Here is a 10,237-nt window from a genome sequence, read left to right as displayed (position 1 = left end):
CTCAGAATCTGGCTGTGCGCATTTCTGGGATTTTCTCAGTTGCTGTCTTGGGGCTTAGACCACCCTGTTGGATATTCTTGTTGGCCTGTCCTGGGCCCTCCAGCTGCCCCAAGGTGCAGGCCCTCTCCACCGGGAACCACCAACTTCTCATCTCTGGAGGGAGGGCCTTTCCTCTGGGGTCCAGGTGCCTCTGGCCTCAGGCTGAATCACTTGTTGGAGGAAATCCTGTCCTCCCCCACCTGCCTCCCCCTCCTTCTCCCCTCCCACCCTCCTCTCCACTCCTCCCCTGCCCCATTCCCCACAGCTGAGTTGAGTCCCACCCTCCCCACCCTAATGCAGTGGGATATCCTGAGGGTCTATGGCCTTTGGCAGCTGTGAGGAGAAATTTCCTGCCCCCACCCACTGGGAGCCCTTCTTCCTCAGGCCAGCCCAGGTCTGAGCTTTGTCTGCCCCTCCCCCACACTGTTTTCTTACCTTGAACATCCTGACTTGCCCCAGCCTCCCCTCAGCTCAGGTTTCCTTAGGGGGCACATGGATGGCGTCCCCACATTACACCAAGTTTTGGCAAGTCCAGCCCAACTCTGACAGACTTTCTGTCACACTTCCCTACAGCCACTTAATCCACACGTTACCATGTAATGGAATACCTTCCATTTAGGAAGGTGGAGGAGGTCTCCCCTAGGCGAGATTACACATGATGACAGTTCCTAAAGGTAGGGGCTGGAATTCAGGCTAAAAGGGTAAGGCCACAAGACTGGGATGGAGGGGCTGGGGGGTGACAATCAGAAGTTACACAGCCAGGGTCTGCCAGCCTAGGTTGTGGGCTGCCCCAGCAGCAGTGGAAAGGAGGAAAGCGAGAGGCTCTGCTCCCACAAGGATTCCCACCTTCTCTCTGTTCAGCAGAAGGAAACCTGCCCCTGAATCAAGCTGGGGGGCCAGGCAAACAAGGCGAGAGGGAGCTCGTCTCCTTTGCCCTCTTTGGCTTCTCTTTGCACTCTTTTGTCATTTGGGGGCTACTCAACATCTGTATCCCCTTCCTAATAGCATCCTATTTCCTTTGGAGGACTGTTTTAAAACGTATCCTGGATTTTGTCTTTATTCAGATGTGATGAGGCCAGCTGATCAAGAGATGACTGCCAGTGCAAAGATAATTTATTACTCATAGTTCCCAAGAGGAGGGGGCATGCCTGCCCCACAGGGCCTCTTGGGGAAGCAGCAGGGTCAGCCAGGAGGTGGGGGCATGGGCACAAGCCTTATCGTGGTTTCTGTGAAACAGTCAAGGCAAGGGAGGGCAAGCAGATTTAGAATTTGCAAATTTGAATAATTTCAGCAGGCTCTGGGCTATAGGGAGGTCTGTAGTTGTCTGGTATCTGGTCCTGGGATGATTAGGTCAGAGGGATATTGTCTCCATCTCCTGGAGTGTAAGAGCCAAGAGAAGATGGTTTGGAGTAGGGGCTCTGGATTGGTTGGTTTATATAAGAAAGACATGCTTCCCGTTTTGCGATCTCTAAGAACGGGTTAACCCTAAGATAAGCAGTCTTTCCCAGTCAATAAGGCCCCAGCTACCAGAGTATCAAGAATGTAGAAAGTAAAAAATTATAATACAGGGACTTAGTCCAGTGATATCAGATAGTATATTGGTGGGATGGTAAATGCAGGCATTCTTCCTCCATTGACAAAACCAGAGAGATAAGAGTGAAGCCAGAATGGTGGGCGCAGTTTCTGTGTCTCATAGTCACTCTTAAGGAACTGAGAACTTAACCTTTCACAATGTCAAAAAGACCATCTTATGCCCCAGCTCCTGCAACACAAATGCGCAGCACGCCATAGAGTTATCTTGCCCACTAGAGGCTAGGGGAACCCTGGGCACTAACAGCCAGGTCATGGTGTCCTCTGGTATTATGATTCAAAACCCCAAAGATAAAGCACTGGTGCCACCCACGAGGGCTGGCAGAAAAGTCTAGGACCAAGTGAAGGCTTCTTACCCTGACCTAACACTGTGGGAAGCTGGCAAGATTGTTGGTGGCATATGGCAAGATCTCACTGACGAAGAGAAATAAGGATATTTAAACAACTATAAAGCAGAAAATATAGAGTAGAGTGAATTTATGAAGGCCTGTCATAATTCCCCTAAATCCGTCCTTACACACGTGAAAAAAATCACACAGGAGCTGCTTTAGAGGAAGAAACAATCTCACATAGAGAAAAAAGAATCTTACAAGAGCATTCAGCCTGCTAAAGATCCAGAGGATTATGACGATGGCTTTTTAATTAATTAGACTTTTTTAGAGCAGTTTTAGGTTCACAGTGAAATTGAACATGAAGCACAGAGAGTTCCTGTATACCCCTTACCCCTACCTCACTTCCACAGTCTCCCCCTCACTATCAGCGTCCCCTACTTTTTTACAATTGGTGAGCCTGCACTGACACATCATCATGGCCCAAAGATCATAGCTTACAGTAGGGTACACTCTTTTGGTGTGAACCCCATTCCATGGGTTTTGACAATTGTATAATGTCATGTATCTACAATTATTGTATCATATAGAATGGTTTTTCAACTCAAAAAATTCCCTGTGCTCTGCCCATTTATCTCTCCCTCCTCTCTAACCCCAGGCAACCACTGATCTTTTTACTGTCTCCAAAGATTTGCTTTTTCCATAATGTTATATAATTGGAATCACCTAGTATGTAGACTTTTCAGATTGGCTTCTTTCAGTTAGTAATATGTATTTAAGTTTCCTCCATGTCTTTTCACAGCTTGGTAGCTCATTTCTTTTTGGTGCTAATGATATTCCATTAACTGAAGGTACCACAGTTTACTTACCCATTCACCTCATGAAGAACATCTTGGTTGCTTCCAAGTTTTGACAATTATGAATAAAGCTGCTACAGACATCTGTGTGCAGGTTTTTACATGGACATACATTTTCAATTCCTTTGGAGAAACACCAAGGACCATAATCGCTGGACCATATGGTAAGAGTATGTTTAGTTTTAGAAGAAGCTGACAAACTGTCTCCAAAGTGGCTGTACTATTTGGCATTCCCATCAGCGATAAATGAGAGGTCCTGTTGCTCCACATCCTTGCCGACATTTGGTGCTGTCAGTGTTTTGGGTTTGGCCACTCTAATAGGTGTGCATTAGTATCTTGTTTGAATTTGCAATTTTCTAATGACATACAATATTAAGCATATTTTCATATTGCTTATTTTCCATCTGCATATCTTCTTTGGTGACCTTCTTTTCAGATCTTTTGTGTTTTAATCAGAATTGTTCACTTTCTTACTGTTGAGTTTGAAGAGTTGTGCATTTTAGATAGCAGCCTTTTATCAGATATGTCTTTTGCAAATATTTTCTCCCAGTCTGTGTCTTGTCTTCTCATTCTTTGGTAATGTCTTTTGCAGAGCAGAAGTTTTTAATTTTAACAAAGCCCAGCTTATCAATTATTTATTTCATGGGTCATAACTTTGGTGTTGTATCTAAAAATTCATTGTCAAGTTCACCTAGATTTTCTCCTATCTTATCTTTTGTTGATGGCTTTTCAATGAAGCATACAGAATTATCTCTTTCCAGAGAAACCACCACCTCATCAGTACGATGCTTAGTGAGAGTGTGGTGCCGGACTTACAGTCAGTTATCACAACAGCTAGAAGACAGGTCCTCAAACTACAGGTCTGGGTCTTAATAGTTCATTAGCAAAAACTAGAAGCTGAACTTTTTCAAATAGAGGAGCAACACCAGGACAAGAAAAGGAAATTCCTGGAAAGGACAGATTCATTCAACCGTGAACTCCAAAGGTCGTATCATTTGAAGGTAAAAGTGGATCTGGAGAAAATCACAGCTGAAATGGCACAGGCAGAGGAATAGGCCTAAAAAGGCAGAGAAGGGGAGAAAAAGGCAGCAGAGCAAGCTGACCTCGGTCCCAGCAGTATCGTTCCTGCAGAAGAGCAAGGAGCTAATAAAACCATTTTAGCAGATGTCACTAAAGTGTGTTGAGAAATGGCCCCTTCTACCCCCTAGTTCCTATATGTGTTCAGTGGACTAGTGGCGATCCCAGGCCAGGCCCACTCCTCAGCTAGGAGGGTTTTGGTAGGCAGTTAGCCAATGATCATTCAACACATCACACATAGGCCTTGATGTCTGGAGCACACATATCATCCCCTCTTATGCACAGTAATAACTGCTGGTGAAGCACCAAATGTTTAGAAAGTAGTTTAAGGTTTTGGAAAGAGAGAGGATGATGGGGAGAATGTCTGGGCTGCAAACTCTGACGAGCCAATTACCACGTAAGGAATTCAGAGCTGCTACACACTCCCAGGAAAACCCACTGAAGAGTTTGTCTCTGTAGCCACCTTAGAGAAGGTTCATTCATTCAGTCAATGGCTCCATGTTAGTTCTGTGTTACGGGTTGGGGCACAACTGGAATAAGAGATTCAAGGTCTAATCTAGTCCAAAACAAATGATGTCTTGGTTCTGAAGTCAGACCAAAATAACAGTGGCTTGAACAAGAGAGAAAGGTACCTCTTAGTCACGTAAAGGTTCAGAGTTAGAGAAACCAGGGTTGGTGCAGAAATTCTGCTCCATGAAGTCTGCAGGGACTGTATCTACTAGGGTTCAATCAGAGAAGAAGAACCACTATATCATGGGATCAATAATTTATTATAGAAATTAGACTTTATTCAATCATTGGAGGTGCTAGAGAAGTAAAGATCACAAAAGGGAGTTGGAGGATCATGGGAAAGTCACTACTTAGCCATTGAGAAGAACAGATTGTGTGTATGCTGGGGGACAAGCCAGAGCTCCCAGGGAAATAAGGAAGCAACGTATGTCAGTTTCCTGGATGGGGACAGAGAAGGGTCTGCTGTAGAAGTCTGTGAAAAGATGTTGTCTCTTCACAGATAGTACTTCTGCAAGTTCTTGCCCAGTGTCTAGGGGTGGGCCTCAGGTCTCTGCTGTTTATCAGGGCTGGCAATGAGGAAGAAGAGCTGGGCACTCAGGAATTTGAGTAAGGACAAGTAGGAACACTCTGGCACATTTGTGTCTATCTCTTCCTGCTTCTAGCCATGACAACTTCAGAAGCATAAATCCTTCAGAGCTATTTTACTTCCAGCTTCCAAATCTTGAGCAAATTTCTCCTTAGCTCAATTCTAGCCAAGAATCATACAGGGAAGGGTGTTTTAAAATGTACTTCCAGTTTAACCAAGGTGACAGTACAAAACCACCACAGGGACCTAGGTTCCTTGTAGCTTACTGCTCGGCATTCTTACCTCCTGTTAACCACTCCATGTTGAATCTCCAGAGGAAAGGTAAGTCCACCTCGGAGAGTGGCATTTCAGGAGTAGCAGAACCCACATTGAAACCCAGTGGGCTCCTCCAAAGTCACGTCCTCTCCAGCCTAAGCAAATGGGGTGGGGGGGTCATTGGAGGTGGTGGCAAAATAAAGAATTCAGATAGTAGCAGTTCCCTCCCTAGGTACACTCCACCAGTCAAGGGAATGATGCCCCAGGGGAACATGAGCTCATAAAGAAAAACAAGAAGACATTGAGTAGTGCAATCTCTATAAAAGAAAATCAAAAAAAAAAAAAAGAACATCCTATATGAAATGAAGCAGAATTAGTGGACCAGCAAGAACAAAATGTTAAAATAATCATAATAAAAGCCCTCTAAGAGATTATGGATAATAATATAAATTTGAAATAGGGAATGAGAATGTATAAAGGAGCTATCAATACAAAAAATATAACAGCTGAAATGAAGAATTCAATATGTAATTTGAATGGCAGAATAGATTCAGACTGAGAATTAATTCATAAATGGGATGACAAGGTTGATGAACTTTCCCAAAAGGTATCAGGAAGGAATAAAGAGATGAAAAAATACAAGGGTAAAGTTAATAGATATGGAAGATAGACATGCCTTTAAAATGAAAGTTTCAGAAGAAGAGGAAAAAAAGCTGGAAGGAAGGACATTTTTCTTAAAATAATGAGTTAAAGAATTCCAAGAATTTCCTAGAATTAGAGAAAAGTGTAAGATTTCAGGCTGAGTACCAACAAGATAGATTTAAAAAAAAAAACCTGAACATTACAGTAAAATTTAATAAAGTATGAGACAAAAATTCTAAAAGCTTCTAGAGAATCATAACAAACAAGCAAACAAACATGAAAAACAACACACATACAAACTACCCACTGGGAACAAGTATCACACCGACATTGGTTTTTCTCAGCAGCAATACAGAATGCAAGAGAAAGAGCTTTAGGACTAAACTTTTCATGTAAAAGTGAAATAAAGATATTCTCAAACTCTCAAAGTCTTAGAAGATTTACTTACCCAAAGGCCCTCTTTGAAAACACTTTTGGAGGAAGTACACTAGCAAAGAAAATCCCAGAAAATCCCAGAGAACACTATAAGATATGAGAATGAAGGTTGACTAAAGAATTTAGTGAGGTATGTATTTGTCTAGATAAGTAAGCCTAAAAATGAAAAGACAAAAAGCTATATCCATCACTGAGCACTAAAATTCTAGATCATACAACATGACAGGGGTATGTGTCTGGAAGGGTGTGGAGTGAAGTCCATTGCGAGGTGAGCACACACTTTTGTGGAGGGAAATATATAGTTATTGATAAGCTAAAAATTGATAAAGGAAAACAAAGACAAGTAAGGGTTATCATAAGCTAGGGGTAACACCAGAAGAATGAAAACAGAATGTATAACTTTCAAATCAACAAAAGAAAATTCAATCTATCCAATGAAAGTTATGGAAGGAGAAAAAAGAGAAGAAATTCAATATGGTAAATAGGAGATAAAAATAAGATGTCTGACATAGGTCTGAATATAACAGCAAATAAAATAAATAAATGGGCTATCCTGACAAATCAAAAGACAAAGAACCTCAGATTAAAAGTAAGTAATACATTGAAATAAAATGTTATCAATTTAAAAGGGGATGCAGAAAGGCTGAAAATAAAGAGAAAAAAGATAAACTAAAACATCAACCAAAATAAAGTCACTGTATCAGTTTTCATAACAGACCAAAAAGATTTTAAGGTGAAAAACATCATAAAGGACAAAGAAGGACAGTATATATTCGTAAAAGACTAAATTAAAAAGGTCTAATGGCTATGACTACAAATGCACCTAGTGATATAGATGAAAATATATAAATAGCAACTGACAAAACCTGGGTTTGGGGTGGGACTAGATAAATCAACCATGGCAGTTAGAGATTTTTAATAGCTCTTTCCTAGAACTGATAGTTGAGGTAGACAAAAATTAAACAAAGACATTAAAATTAACATATTAAACAATATGTTAATAAGCTCAAATTAACAGGTATATATAGAGAAATTTACTCCTCAAAATTGGGACTATTTATGAAACATTAGCAAAATTTGACCAAGTAGTAGATCATAAAGGAAGCTTCAATTAATTTCAAAGAATCAACATAAAAAAAAGTTCTCAGACCACAGTATAATAAAATTAGAAATTTACAACAAAATGGTAACTTTAAAAATCCTCTATGTCTGTAAACTAAGGTAATACTTTCAAATTATTTTTGGTTTAAAAAGGAAATGATAAGGAAAACTTAAAAGTATTTGAAAATAATCAATGAATGCACTGCATGTCATAATTTGTGGGACAAAATTAAAATAGTACTTAGAGGAATATTTATAGCTTCAAATATGTTTATCAGAAAATAATAAAGAGTTAGAAAGAAATGAGCTAAGCATTTAACTCAGGAAGATAAAAAAGCAGCAGAATGGGGGGAAGGTATAGGTCCATAGTAAAGTGCGTGCCTAGCCTGCACAAGGTCCTGGGTTCAATCTCCAGGACCTCCAATAATAAATAAATAAATAAACCTAATTACAAACCACGCTAAAAAAAAAAAAAAAAAAAGCAGCAGAACACACACAAACATACAAATGTGAAGAACAAAAATCAAAGACAAGGAAAAAATCAGTCACATTGAAAATTACAACAAAAAAAGAACAGATTAACAAAACTAAAGCCCTGTTCTTTGAATCGATTGACAAGATAGGGATATCTCTGAAAGATTGATCAAGGAAAAAGGAAGAAGATGCAAATAAACAAAATAAAGAATAAAATAAGGGGAAATAATTACAGACACAACAAAGATTATAAAAATAGTCAAAGCAATTAATACTATGTGCTGTAAATAGACATGTAAATAATCTAGTGGAACAAAATAATGAGCCCTGAAAAAGACTCATTTGTCTGCAAATACATGCGATATAACAGAAGTGGTTCTGCATGTTGTGAATTAGTTGGCTCTCCAAATAGGAAAACATCAGATTCTTATTTCATATCATATATACAACAAAACTTAGACGTATTAAAGACTTAAATGTGAGAAGCAGAACTAAATTTTTTTATGAAAAAATATGGATTTTTTTTTAGAATCTTGGGGATAGGGCAAGATTTCTTAAACAAGGAATGAAAGCTCAGATCATTAATGGAAATACTGATGTATTTGCCTATATTCAAATTTTTAAATTGCATATGAAAATGACACAGGCAATGTTGAAACACAAGGCATAGACTGGGAGAATAGACTTACTCGCACATAACTGACAGAGGGTCGGGACACAGACTACTATAAAAGGAATTCCAACAAGTCAATAACACACAGCCCAATAGAAAGGACAAACTCAACAGCCAACGTGCATGTGAAAGAATGTCCAACCTTACTAGAAGCCAGGGAAATGTAAATTTTTAAACATGAGACCAATTCAGAAGAATTAGATTGGAAGACTGTTTAACATCTGACCAGAGCAAGTGTTGTCAAGGAAGTAGGGAACGAGGGACTCACATGTTGATGGGAGTATAAGTTCATGTATGAGTTTAAGTGGAAGATGTGCATGCCCACAGCCCTGTGTTTCACTTCCAGGTGTACATCCGGAGAAACTCTCACCTCTGTTCACAAGAAGACATGGACTAGAATATTCACCACTGATTGATTGCAACAAGTTTATAATAACCTAAATGGCCATCAGCAGCAGACTGGAGGTACAGCCACATGGCGGAGTTCTATACAGCAGTTAAAATGAGCTGGAGCTACACCCGTTTACATGGATAATCTCCAGAACGTAATATGGGAAGCCAGAGAGAAGTTACAGAATCATAAGTGCCTTATATCCTATTTATATTGAGTTTAACTTTTTGAAGACAAAATCATGAGATAGTTAAGGAAACAAAAATGGGGTGAAAGTGTAAAAGTGTACATGGGAATGATAAACACTAAATGAATGACAGTGGTTTCCTCTGGTAAAGGAGGGAGTGGGGTGGGACAGAGGAGAGGTACCTGGCAGCCTCAGTTGTATCTATAATTTTTTCAGTAAAACTTCTGTAGCCGATATTTTCTAGTATTAAAATTTGCCAAAGTTAGTGGATACACAGATGTTCTTACATTGTTCTCTTTTCTTGTTTGTGTGTTGGGAAATTTCATAAGTAAACAACAAAATTACAAGTAAACAAAAATTAGAAGTGGCTTTATGCCAATAAAATTTTAAATCCAGAAGAAATGGATGTTTATTGAAGTATATAAAATGCCAAACTTTGAACAAAAAGAAATAGAAAATAAGCCAACAATCAGTAAAATGATTGAAATGATAATCAAAATTAACTCCTTTAAACATTTTTTCTCAGCTCAGGTTGCATCGCAGCTAGGTTCTACCAAGCCCGCAGTACTAAGCATGTCTTTTTATTCTGATGCTTTGATATCTGGGGCCTTGCTAACCCTGGAAGAGACTGACCTCTGGGGGGCCAGTCACGTCCTAGAGCTAGTAAAGGACTCACCTGGGAGCACACCTTTCATATGCAAACTAACTAATCCAGAGCTCTCCCACCCCACGCCCTCCGTTCTGGGCTCTTTCACTCCAGGCCTCTATTCCCTTGCCCTAATCACCCAGCACCCGGTACTAGGCTGCTAGACACAGCCCCTACACCCAAAAGCCCGCTGAAATGATTTAAACTAGCCAATTCTAAACCTGCTTACCTTGCCTTGCCTTATCTCCTCCTGGTCTTACGCTTCAGAGCAACCCAAATTCAGGTCCATGAGGGACCATGTATGAGTGCTGTTTGCAGCAGCAGAGAGCTGGAGGCACCCTAAGCACCCATCATTAGGAGAATGAATAAGTAAACCACGACAGATAGATGCATTCTGTGGAGTAAATAGGTAGCAGTTGAAAGCAATGGGTTCGAGGTATGTAGA

At 40.1% G+C, this 10,237-nt stretch overlaps 1 pseudogene; it reads left to right on the top strand.

Annotated features, from left to right (window-relative positions):
* Positions 1-1,770: 1,770 nt before the first annotated feature.
* On the top strand, positions 1,771-4,001 carry LOC105084383 (SWI/SNF-related matrix-associated actin-dependent regulator of chromatin subfamily E member 1-like; annotated as a pseudogene).
* Positions 4,002-10,237: the final 6,236 nt, after the last annotated feature.

The sequence above is a fragment of the Camelus dromedarius genome, chromosome 8, assembly GCF_036321535.1.
Source record: "Camelus dromedarius isolate mCamDro1 chromosome 8, mCamDro1.pat, whole genome shotgun sequence".
Taxonomy (NCBI): Eukaryota; Metazoa; Chordata; class Mammalia; order Artiodactyla; family Camelidae; genus Camelus; species Camelus dromedarius.
The sequence above is the reverse complement of the archived record's forward strand: the minus strand, read 5'-3'. Positions and strand labels throughout refer to the sequence as shown.